This window comes from Schistocerca serialis, chromosome 9, assembly GCF_023864345.2.
Source record: "Schistocerca serialis cubense isolate TAMUIC-IGC-003099 chromosome 9, iqSchSeri2.2, whole genome shotgun sequence".
Taxonomy (NCBI): Eukaryota; Metazoa; Arthropoda; class Insecta; order Orthoptera; family Acrididae; genus Schistocerca; species Schistocerca serialis.
This window is the reverse complement of record NC_064646.1, coordinates 268,844,650-268,858,185: the sequence shown is the minus strand read 5'-3', so window position 1 is coordinate 268,858,185 and position 13,536 is coordinate 268,844,650. Positions and strand designations below refer to the sequence as shown.

The window sequence follows — 13,536 nt, the reverse complement described above, 5'->3', positions numbered from 1 at the left end:
ACTGATGACCTCAGAACTTAAGTCGCATAGTGCTCAGAGCCATTTGAACCATTTGAACTACTACATCCATACTATGTGAACCACGTGCTTGGCAGAGTGTTACATCCAATTGTACCAGTTAGAGCTCTTACCCGTTGCTACGTCTCTAAGCCTCGTCGTTGAGGGGACGCTAAACACGTATCTCCCTTACTTTCACATACAGAACGCCTCTGTGCGCTCTGTAATTAGTCTACTTTTGTCTTCGCGATCCCTACGGGTTCGATACGTAAGGGGTTGCTGTATATTCCTAGATATTTCGCTTTAAGTTGGTTCTTGAAACATAATAAGAATGACGGCGGTTCATATCTTCCACCGGCCATCCCTTATTTAGGTTTTTCGTGATTTCCCTAAATCTTGTAAGGCAGTGACACCATGGTTCCTTGGAAAAAGTTCCCCCGATTTTCATCTCCACCCTTCCTCAGTCCGAGCTTGTGCTTGCTACGTCTCTTAAGTCTCGTCGTTAACGGAAAGGTAAACACCAGTCTCCCTTACTTCCTGCTGCTGAAGTAAACACACTGTTTTTCACTGCAAGTGATACAGCATAACGACTGAAAATATGCGTCATATCTCTCATCTACTGGGTCATCTCACTGAGTTAGTGCAGGATTTTCATCTTTCCTGCTGAACATAAAAGGCAGTGGCTCACATTTGAGCTGTCAATAGCGTTACACCACGAATCAACTCAGCCTTTTTCACTCTGTTCTCAGACACTATGTGAGATACTGAATTTTGCATTGGATGTGGTGTCGCAGGCAGTCCATCGCGTTTCTTCACAGAGTAACAACTCGGATCATCAGATAGCGCAACCTGTCTGCTCTATACACTGAAGTGACAAAAGTCATGGGGTAGCGATATGCACATGTACATGTGACGGTAGTATAGCGAACACAAAGTATAAAAGGGCAGTACATTAGCGGAGCTGTCATTTCTGTTCGGGTGAAAAGATTTCCGACGTTATTACGGTTGCACGACGGTAATTAACAGACTTCGTACGCGGAATGGTAGTTGGAGGTAAACGCATGGGACATTACATTTCGGAAATCATTGGGGAATTCAATATTCCGAGATGCACAGTGTCAAGAGTGTGCCGAGAATGCAAAATTTCAGGTATTATCTCTCACCACGGACAACGCAGTGGCCGGCAGCCTTCACTTGGCAGCGGCGTTTGCGTAGTTGTGTCAGTGCTAACAGACAAGCAGTACTGCGTGAGATAACCACAGAAATCAATGTGGGGCGTACGACGAACGTATCCGTTAAGAAGGTGCGGCGAGAGTTGGCTTTAATGGGCTACGGCAGCAGACGACTGACTGGAAATCGTGGCCAGATCAGATAAGATCTGATTTCATTTGGTAAGAGCTGATTGTAGGGTTCCAATGTGGCGCAGATCCCACGAAGCCATGGGTCCAGTTTGTCAACAAGGCACTGTGCAAGCTGGTCGTGGTTCTATAACAGTGTGGGCTGTTTTTACATGGAATGGACTGGGTTCTCTGGTCCAGCTGAACCGATCATTGACTGGAAATGGCTACTGGGCAATTCCAGCGAATGATTTGGCCATCCAGATCGCCAGACATGAATCCTATCATACATTTATGGGACATAATCGAGAGGACACTAAGTGCACATAATCCTACAGCGACAATACTTGCCCAATTGTGGACGGCTATGGAAGCAGCATGGCTCAATATTTCTATAGAGGACTTCTAACGACTTGTTGAGTCCGTGCCACGTCGAGTTGCTGCTCTACTCCGGGCAAAAGGGAGGTTCGACACGATATTAGGAAGTTCCCAAGACTTTTGTCGCCTCAGTGTATAACAGTTTGTCGCCTCAGTCTATCAAGAACAGTACATGCTTAGATGTGTGCGAACACCAAAGCGCCAAATAACCCAAGATGGCAAGTGCACGGTATAATGTTGTGGCCTCGAAATTGGTAGAGGATTAACTTGTAATAAAGTACAGCGATAATGGTGCACTAGGGTCGTGGTATACGGCCAACATCAAATGACGACTCTGTAAGATCTGTGGATCGGAAGTTTGAAGTGTGCCATGGGACACGCATCTGGAGAAAGTCCAAGGACTTCAGTGTCACATTTTCTGCATAATAATGAACGAGCCTCGGCACGTGCCAAATACCCGTGACCTTAACATGCAAAAATTTACACCAATCATTAATAATAGGGCCACCAAATTCCGCGGAAAAAAACCCAGTCATCCCCTTTTGCTGTCGTCTCAACCACAGGTGAAACAAGATCAAAACGCAAAACTACAGTCGTTTCAAACAAATTCTAGTACTAAATTTCGACGTACAGGAAATACATTTTAACAAATTCCAGTCAGCCTCACAACACACACTTCTTACACAATAACTCAAAAAGTGACCTACAAAATCAAGCATCCCACAAACAATTTAAGCAGTCATTTCAAAACCCTCCAACGCAGACAGAATGCCGGTGACTCAAGTAGCTGAGTCTTCGGTGCTCACATGGGTTTCATGCACAGTCCGACTACGGAGCGGGTTTGGAAGCGATAGTGTTATATTGACGCTGATGCTTGTTTGAAGGTAGGAGGGAGAAGCAGCATAAAGTGACGATATTGCCAAGTGGCCATTGCAAGATACTGAGAATGAATGAGAGTTTCTTCATGGGAACGAACAAGAAGAATATCTTCCTCTGCGAAGTGGTATTAAATCACAGTAAATCTGAAATCAGCGAAGAAAGAGAAATTGGCGATAATGTGTAATCTGATACGATAACCACCACGATAAACCTTCCATTTACATACAGCAGTTTCACATACTCTATTTGGCAACAGGAATTCACACTTCGTCAAAAAGTTCGGCAAGTAATATTTCCAGCTCTTTTTTTTACGGACAGCCTTATTCGCAAAACTGTGATCACAATAGGGAAAGTACAGAACACTCACGGAAGAAGTTCCATCAGAATTATTGAAGGGCTTTCTTGGAGTAACACTGGTCATGGTTCTGAATTAAAAGGCAGAGTGAGGTGACTATTTTACTAAAGAAAGTCTAGACCGAACCCCCATTCTCCAATGGTGTTTACATTTGTCGTCGATTTTTCCAGATATCCACAAATGTTATTTTTCACCTGAAATTATAGCAGCTGGAGAGAATACTGTTGGCGAAGGAAGGAAAGGGGGGGGGGGGGACATGAATGGAAAAGGTCCCTATTTTAGATCGCTCCTGAACAATATATTTTAATAAGGTGGTGTCAGACAGCTCGCAAATATTTGAAGAGCGTCATGATTTACCGCCAAGAGCTGCAGATAAATTTCTTTTTATACTGAATAACCAGTTTCGGTTCGCGGACTATCATCAAGCTCATAAAACATAATCATCACACTAGGTGATATAAAATCATTGACGTAAAATAGTAAAGTTCAGGAATGCGTCGCTCTTAAGTCATAACATACGGAATGTTTGGCAATTTATATAACAGTTTGAGGGCGGCTGGGGTGGCCGAGCGGCTCTAGGCGCTACAGTCTGGAGCCGCGCCACCGCTATGGTCGCGGGTTCGAATCCTGCCTCGGGCATGGAGGTGTGTGACGTCATTAGGTTAGTTAGCTTTAAGTAGTGCTAAGTTCTAGGCGACTGATGACCACAGCAGTTAAGTCCCATAGTGCTCAGAGCCATTTGAACACTTTGAGAATAGTGAGGGGCTAAGGAAGTGATTTACAATTGCAGTGTTTTAGAAATACCGCTCAAACTAAGGGCACGTCCTTTCGTAGGAATATGAATTGGTTCTAGTACACTACACATACGCTAGATGGCAGTTGCAAACATTGTGTACTCGTATAGTGAAAGGAAATCGCTTGTATGCTGTTAAGTAGAGAGAAAGTTATGGACAAGATTAAAGGCGACTACTATGAACAAATACAGACCGCATTGTTTTTGTGGAGGGAATGAGTCAAAACAACAGATATTCATAACCGTTGAACTGCGGTGTCTTGGTCAAGAAGATGCTGCACAAAACACTGCATACAACTTGATCGCTGCGTTTGCTAGTGGAAGGGAGTCTGCACGCAAGGATGTGAGAACTGGTCGTCCGTCATCATTACTGTCTCCCCGGAACAATGAGGTTGTGTCCACAAGGGGTGTACTGTCACACCCTTCTACCCTATGTAATCAAAGTATCCGGACACCTGGCTGAAAAGACTTCCAAGTTCGTGGCGCCCTCCGTCGGTAATGCTGGAATTTGATATGGTGTTGGCGCACCCTTAGACGTGATGACAGCTTCCACTCTCGCAGCCATACGTTCAATCAGCTGTTTGAAGGTTTCTTGGGCAATGGCAGTCCATTCTTCACGAAGTGCTACACTGAGGACAGGTATCGATGTCGGTCGGTGAGGCCTGGCACGAAGTCGGCGTTCCACAACATCCCAAAGGTGTTCTATAGGATTCAGGTCAGGACTCTGTGCAGGCCAGTCCATTACAGAGATGTTATTGTCGTGTAACCACTCCGCAACAGGCCGTGCATTATGAAAAGGTGCTCTATCGTGTTGAAAGATGCAATCGCCATCATGGAATTGCTCTTCAACAGTGGGAAGCAAGAAGGTGCTAAAACATCAATGTAGGGCTGTGCTGTGATAGTGCCACTAAAAACAACAAGGGATTTGCAAGCCCCCTCTATGAAAAACACGACCACACCACAACATAACCGCCTCCGATTTTACCGAGCGAGGTGGCGAGGACGACGGTTCACTTCCGCGTCCAGCCATCCTGATTTAGGTTTTCCGTTATTTCCTTAATTCGCTCCAGGCAAATGCCGGGACGGTTCCTGTGCAAGGTCACGGCCGACTTCCATCCCCGTCCTTCCCTAATCCGATGAGGCCGATGACCTCGCAGTTTGGTCTCTTCCCCCAAATAACCTAACCCAACCCTCCGAATTTTACTGTTGGCACGACACACGCTGGCAGATAACGTTCACCGGGCATTCTCCATACCCACACCCTGCCATCGAATCGCCACATAGTGTGCCATACAACGTTTTTCCACTGTTAAATCGTCCAATGTTTACGCTCCTTACGCCGGCATGATGTGTGGTTTAATGAGCAGCCTCTTGACCATGAAATACAAGTTTTCTCACCTACCGCCTAACTGCCATAGTACTTACAGTTTGGAATTCCTGTGTGATGGTCTGGATAGATGGCTGCCTATTACACATTACGACCCTCTTCAACAGTTGGCGGTCCCTGTCAGTCAACAGACGAGGTCGGCCTGTACGCTTTTGTGCTGTACGTGTCAAAAATGGTTCAAATGGCTCTGAGAACTATGGGAATTAACTTCTGAGGTCATCAGTCCCCTAGAACTTAGAACTACTTAAACCTAACTAACCTAAGGACATCACACACATCCATGCCCGAGGCAGGATTCGAACCTGCGACCGTATCGGTCGTGCGGTTCCAGACTGTTGCGCCTAGAACCGCTCGGCCACTCCGGACGGCTGTACGTGTTCCTTCACATTTCCACTTCACTAACACACCGGAAGCAGTGGACCTACACAAGTGACACCCAATCACCTGACCACTTTCGAAGTCCGTGAGTTCCGCGGAGCGCCCCATTCTGCTCTCTCACGATGTCTAATGAATACTGAGGTCGCTGATATGGAGTTCGTGACAGTAGGTTGCAGTACAATTCACCAATTATAAAAAAAGTATGTTTTTGGGGGTGTCCGGACAGTTTTGACCACATAGTGTGCGACTTAACGCAGCATTCATCAAAGGCGGCAGGGAAAATGGTCGAAAGGGGGTAATAGCCCGCCCGGTTGGACGTGCGGTCTAACGCACGGCTTTCCGGGCGGGAAGGAGCGTCGGTCCCCGGCGCGAATCCGCCCGGCGGATTTGTGTCGAGGTCCGGTGAGCCGTACAGTCTGTGGATGGTTTTTAGGCGGTTTTCCATCTGCCTCGGCAAATGCGGGCTGGTCCCCTTATTCCGCCTCAGCTACACCATGTCGGAGATTGTGCGCAAACAAGTTCTCCATGTACGCGTACACCACCATTACTCAACCTCGCAAACATAGGCCTTACACTCGTCTGGTGCGAGACGTTCCCTGGATGGTCCACCGGGGGCCAAACCGCACAATAACCCTGGGTTCGGTGGGGGGCGGCGGAGGGGTGAAGTGGACTGCTGTAGTCGTCGTGGGGTAGTTGACGTCGTTGTGCCACACCATCCATATTCACCGGATTTCGCTCCATCTTATTCTGCCTTATTCGATAACATCAAGGACACGCTGCGAGCTAAGACGTTTGTCTGCAACGAATAATTGCAGGCAGCTGTCCACGAGTGGGTGCGTAGTACCTCCAAACAGTGGTTCTGTGGCGCATTAATGAAGTGGCCAGGAAGGTAGACCGGTGTATTAACGTGGAGACTATAGATTCCATGTACATTGATTCACATTGCATGTACATTGATTCATGTTCATTAATAAATAAGGTACACACAATACTATTTTAAATCGTTTCCGAACGCTCCTCGTATATCTCCTAGTATGGTAAATCTTCTAGAACCTGATGATGATGCGTTGATGTGGGGTTGGTTGTTCAACAAAGAAATTTTATCGGCAGCTCTTGACGGTAAATCATGACGTTCTCTCCAGGGCAGAGTGTTTTGTTATGGGGTATGAATGACGGCGTGCATCTTAGAAGCCTAGTGGCTTAATTATGTGTTGTTAGCTGAAGACGTTACGTAGGGCGAAGGAGGAGGAATGCGCATGGTGAGTGAATGTGCCCGTGTGTAGCACTCTCAGTTTCTACCGCGGGATGTGCCGCAGCTGCCTTACTGGGTCTTGCAGGCCTCGGCCGATAGTGAAAGCTATTCCGTACATGGGCATCCCAGCATCTGCTGCCGCCGCCGCTAGGCCTGGGGAAACCAGACAGACGAGTCGTAGCGTGTGCTGTGCATGTAATGCTCACGTCTGCAGTCGCAGTGACTTTCTGGCAACTATCGGGACAGGCCGAACGTATCAACTGGTACCGGAAAATTGGCACATTCTTTATTATCCACTGTAGCAATGCTACAGAGAACGATCTGCGTGATTCCGAGACACACTACACGTGCTCCCATTAATAAAAAATAACAGAAAACTAGAACTGTAAGTACAGTCGACTCTTGCTGCTTGGAACCTCGATAAATCGAATTCCTCAATAAATCCAAGTACACTACTGGCCATTAAAATTGCTACATCAAGAATAAATGCAGATGATAAACGGGTATTCATTGGACAAATATATTATACTAGAACTGACATGTGATTACATTTTCACGCAATTTGGGTCCATAGATCCTGACAAATCACTACCCATAACAACCCCCTCTGGCCGTAATAACGGCCTTGATACGCCTGGGCATTGAGTCAAACAGAGCTTGGATGGCGTGTACACGTACAGCTGCCCATGCAGCTCCAACACGATACCACAGTTCATCAAGAGTAGTGACTGGCGTATTGTGACGAGCCAGTTGCTCGGCCACCATTGACCAGACGTTTTCAGTTGGTGAGAGATCTGGAGAATGTGCTGGCCAGGGTACCAGTCGAACATTTTCTGTATCCAGAAAGGCCCGTACAGGACCTGCAACATGCGATCATGCAGTATCCTGCTGAAATGTAGGGTTTCGCAGGGATCAAATGAAGGGTAGAGCCACGGGTCGTAACACATATGAAATGTAACGTCCACTATTCAAAGTGCCGTCAATGCGAACAAGAGGTGACCGAGACGTGTAACCAATGGCACCCCATACCATCACGCCGGGTGATACGCCAGCATGGCGATGACGAATACACGCTTCCAATGTGCGTTCACCGCGATGTCGCCAAACACGGATGCGACCATCATGATGCTGTAAACAGAACGTGGACTCATCCGAAAAAAATGACGTTTTGCCATTCGTGCACCCAGGTTCGTCGTTGAGTACACCATCGCAGGCGCTCCTGTCTGTGAAGCAGCATCAAGGGTAACCGCAGCCATGGTCTCCGAGCTGATAGTCCATGCAGCTGCAAATGTCGTCGAACTTTTCGTGCAGATGGTTGTTGTCTTGCAAACGTCCCCATCTGTTGACTCAGGGATCTAGACGTGGCTGCACGGTCCGTTACAGCCATGCGGATAAGATGCCTGTCATATCGTCTGCTAGTGATACGAGGCCGTTGAGATCCAGCACGGCGGTCCGTATTGCCCTCCTGGACCCACGATTTCATATTCTGCTAACAGTCATTGGATCTCGACCAACGAGAGCAGAAATGTCGCGATACGATAAACCGCAATCGGGATAGGCTACAATCCGACCTTTATCAAAGTTGGAAACGTGATGGTACGCATTTCTCCTCCTTACACGAGGCATCACAACAACGTTTCACCAGGCAACGCCGGTCAACTGCTGTTTGTGTATGAGAAATCGGTTGGAAACTTTCCTCATGTCAGCACGTTGTAGGTGTCGCCACAGGCGCCAACGTTGTGTGAATGCTCTGAAAAGCTAATCGTTTGCATATCACAGCATCTTCTTCCTGTCGGTTAAATTTCGCGTCTGTAGTACTTCATCTTCGTGGTGTAGCAATTTTAATGGCCGGCAGTATAGTTGCCTGATCTCCCGGGGGCGAAATAATAATAAATAAATCAATAATTCGAAGAGATTGTGTGTTTTGGTACACTCGATAAATTGAAGCGATAGTCATTACAGACGTGGCTTAAAATCCGAAGTAGGCGGCTGTCTAACACGCAGTAATTCGAACTGTTTCGTCAGTTGTTTATTTCTTTCGTCACTCAGCTCTTCACGACACATCGTTGTTTATTCAGCAGTGCATGACCTACTGCAGTACGTGAATCAGTTGTAAAAATTATCTTAAATGAGTCCTAGTATTTTACTCTTGCAAAGAAAGACACAGGATATTGCGGCCGTGGAATCTGGAGTGAAAAGCAATGTTGTAGCAAAACTACTGGGATTCCGCCATCCACGCTGTCAACAACGTTTTGAAGGAGAAGAAGAAAAGCGAGGAGGGGGAAGTGGAGGATTGATTGCATCTGAAAAGAGGCATAATCGTCATTGGAAACGTTGCGCTTGTACACCCTTAGAACGTAACGAAAGGATGATGTACACTGCCAGCAAAAAACGTGAAGCACGTAGTACACTTGGTGGGATGGCAATGTAATTTTATACATGTACACACCATGGGCGGGTATGTTGTTGGTCAGAGTGACAAGTAGGACGGCTAACAGAGTGCATTAGTGTTGTTCATGTTTACTGTTGTCAGGCCTGGTGCGGCATGTAGGGGGCCTGAACAGCGTCAGATGTTGAGTGATCGCATTGAAGGACACACAGATACTGCATACTCGTATAAGACAGCCTTATCAGTACCTGACAGTTTGAAATAGGCCTCAGTCTAGGTGCCCATTTGGCCGACTAGTCGAACCGTTAAATTTGTAGATTTGTGGGGCATTCGGATGTGTAGATTTGTGGGGCATTCGGATGTAAAAGTGGCCCGATGTTGGGCTGCACGAAAATGAGTATGCTTGTCCAGACATACTCGTTGTCAAGGCTCCTGTCGATCACGTGTGATTAACCCCTTCACATCAGCGACTGCCATCGGCAGACAAGTAACAGACTCCCTGCAACATTCAGTGATATACCGCACCATTGGCCGGAGACTTGTAGCAGCCGGACTAGGGGATTGCTGTCTCATGCATGTGCTGTATTTAACACAACACAAACTGCTGTGTTTGCAGTGGTGCCGCGAACAGGGATCATTGTTTTCAGCTGTGAAGTGCGTTTCTGCACTACCCCGGGTGACCATCGTCGACCAGTATGGCGGCGACCTTGGGAAGAGCCTTCCAGTGTTTTGGAGAGGCACAGCGGTGTTACTCCTGGCGTCATGGGGCGCAGAGCCATCGGATATGACTTGAGATCAAGGCTGATTGTGGCTGAGGGAACTCAGATGGCAGAACGGTACATCGCGGACGTCGTGCGTCCTCATGGGTTACGTCTCATGCGACAGTATCGTGGTGCCCTCATAGAACGTGTGCATGACTAACTTGGACGTCATCTCTGTATCAACGCCAGTATCCAGGTTGTCAAGGATCATTTACAGCAGTTGTGGGACAGATTTCCTCAGAGGAGGATACAACGGCTTGATGACACACTTCAGAGTCGAATCAATTCATACATCCTGGCCAGAATGGGTTCAGCGTAGTACTGATGAGTTGGCTCATACTGCCAGGATCTGTGTGAATTTGAGCCGATTTTGTGAGAACTGAAATAACGTCACATACTCTCTCAACCCACAAAATTTCGCCCCTCCCCCTTTCCTTCTAGACGCTTCTTTTGCCTGGTAGTGTATTTTGGCATTGGTCACAACAGAAAATGGGTTAGACAAAGCACGTTGCGCTTTAGTGAAGCAGAAAAAGTTCATTTATTTATTCGTAAAAAAATTTAAATTTTGTTATAGATTTTCATAAATTTGTATGTACTTCTTCGTTTCAAACATAAAAAATTAATCAAAAGTAAAAAATGAACTTTTTTATCTAAGTTGTTTGTTTGTAAAGACATGTGAATATTACTGAAATTACAATAGTATTTTTTAGCTTTATTTGCTTCGACTTTGTCTTGATTCCTCCGTGATCAGTCACGCTTACGTTGAATCGAACTCTCAGTTATTCAAACTTTTCCTGAGGTCCATCGAACTTCGAATTATCGAGAGTCAACCGTAATTTCAATGTGATCAAATGTGGCCAACCTTTAAAATACTTGCCATAGCGCGAATCAAAAGTGGAAATACATTCCTGGTGGATGAGTTTATTTTAGAAACCAGTTATTGTTGTTTCCGTAATTAACTCAGACTTATGTCCCATACCACTGTACTGCCTTAGTGGCATATTTATATATTGTTTTAAAATTTTGACTATACCTGTTATGTATTCAGGTGGAAAATGTTTTAATTGTGGTTTTAGTATTTTGACTAGAGCGATTTTTCTCAAATTTCCTTTTAACCACATGTAAGGTAACAGTTTCTTCTGAAGAAGGCGCCCCTAGTTGGCGTTGAAAACTAGTTAAAGAATTTTAAATTCCATTTGCAACCGGTTGGCTGGAAATTTGTGACATCGTAATTAATTACGGTTGCTGATCACAACCATGTTCAAAACGTATTCGTTTTTATTTATTTATAACAGTGCACCGAAAGATAATTCCACAAAACAATAGGCAATCGAAGTATTCAGAACAAGGTAGCCTTCTTGTCTTTGTGTCAATATGACTAGATATACTTTTCGGTGCAAAATATGCCGAAATTATTCTCGTGCTATAATAGTTCGAAAACAATGAATTTAACACGTAGTATTTCATGCATTCATTCGGCTTTATTACATTACTTTAAGCTATATTTTTTTTCTCTTTTGTCAGTGTTCAGTCTTCCTCTACATCTATCCTCTACGAGACACCGTAGGATGTTTGGCGGAGAATACTTCCGGTCATTTTCTACTCTTGCCCCTTCCATTCGTGAACAGTGAGTCTTACAGTTAGGGAAAACAACGATACAGTGCTAACACACGTTTATTGATGAGATTTAATTGTTTTACTCTCTGCCGTGTGTATGCAGTGTTGGTCACATTAGTTAAGTTAAACCTGCGTACCAGACCGTGCTGCGGACGTGGATCCCTGCCTTTCGCGGGCAATGTGCTAGCAATTATGCCATGCCGCAGAACTTGTCGCAGTCCTCCCACCCTCTTCCCCCCTCTAAACTCTACAAGGTTGCGCGTCACAAAACTCTGAGGTAACTGCAAGAGAAAGGATGGAGCGTGGAGTGTGGCTTACGCGCAGCCTGAGGAATGTTGCTGGAATTAATTCTTTTACCCTGTGCCAAATTTCCGTATGTCAGCTTAAAACTGTGACGGTGTTGATGAGTGTACTCCGGACGATTCTGCGAACGGGACTGTCTGAGCAGAGAGTTATTTACGCTGGGTTGCCCTCAACACGTCCGAAAAACAAGTGCAGACGCGGAACAGCCGCGCTCGACCGCGCGACGGATGTGGTTGACCGCAGGATACAATGGAGAAGATTCACGACTACACTGCAGCCAGTCCACTGTTTCGGAGCCGCACAGAGCGGCTCTCTTTCCACTGGACTGCCTGCTACAAAGTGAGGCACAAATTCGAATAAGAATATAAAAAAAACTAGTTTATGGCGTTTACTTCTACGTGAATAACGTTACGCATGCACAAAATAGTGATGAAAAGGAGGTAATCGTATACCATTTGTCAGCAGTCACCGAAATGGTTTGTACAAAAGTGAAACGAAGGGGTAATGAATCTATAATGAGAAGTAGACCGGTTCTTACGGCAGTATGGTTTTAATAGCGACACTGAGTGCTAGAGGGGTCTGAGCAAGCTTGGCTGATAATTTGGAATATTGTTTCCCTGCAGTACTTACGAGGGGTGAACAACGCTGTCGGGAAGTTGATGTACAGCATCCGAAGTGTGCTCTGTAGGATCCTTCTCTTCGGGAAATTGTACTGAATCACACGTAGATATCTCCTATACAGGTCTGTCTTTACTATTTACAGATTATGCGTGAAAGAAACTAGTGTCGATAGGCTTCCGTATAAGTCCAGATTCCTCTACTTGCACCACTTGTGTAGGTCTCGGGTTCACGTTTTCGGTATTTTCACAGCATGCCTATAAGCGATGTACAACGTATGTACGCTAGCATCTCCTACTGGAGTTTGTTAAACATTTTTTGTAAACTCTTAATAAATTGCACATCTCTCGTTACAATACTCCATCCTCTTCGTCCTCTCCTCTCTTAATCCCCCCTCCGTCCCCCCCCCCACCTCTCTCTCTCTTTCTGTCTCTCTCTCTCTCTCTCTCTCTCTCTCTCTCTCTCTCTCTCTCTCTCTCTCTCTCTCCCCCGCTCCAAACCTCGGTGCAACTCGACATTTTTCACATCAACAAACATCGTCGGAGTTGAAGGAAGCGACAGATAAAAATCCAAGTTTTGACTGAGGATAGAACCCAATTGAGTCACCAAGAAGCTACACACACACATTCATTGTATAAGAGAAAAAATGTTTATTTTGTATACCGTTTTTGGAGCATTATAATTCAATTTTCAATGCCAGCAGTTTATGTGATTCTAGACTGCATCTTTCAATCTGATGTAGAGTGCACGCTGTTTTCAAACTTCTTAGTGGATTAAAACTTCGTGTCGGACCGGGACTAGAACCTGGAACCTTTCCTAAAGTTGGCAGTGCTCGTACCGACTAAGCTAAGGTCGGAAGCTTTCAGTTCATTTGATAATTGCCAATTGGACATTTCTGTTATTTGGTATTTGTATATTACTTGCATAACCCCTCATCCCAAGCCCAGTGAATCGGCGTTAATCCGTTGCCCTCTCCATTAAGGAATCATTCTGGCGCGGGTCGTGGAGAGGGGGAGGGGGAAGGACATTTGAATCCGCATAAGCATTGTAGTCGTTGGTAGAAGATGAACAAGGCGATGGGGCGTGATCTGG

The 13,536-nt window shown here is 45.8% G+C and overlaps 1 protein-coding gene across 2 annotated transcripts in view; it reads left to right on the top strand.

Annotated features, from left to right (window-relative positions):
- Positions 1–13,536, top strand: part of LOC126419916 (protein diaphanous) — a 361,964-nt gene that overhangs the window by 254,714 nt on the left and 93,714 nt on the right. The window lies entirely within an intron of this gene.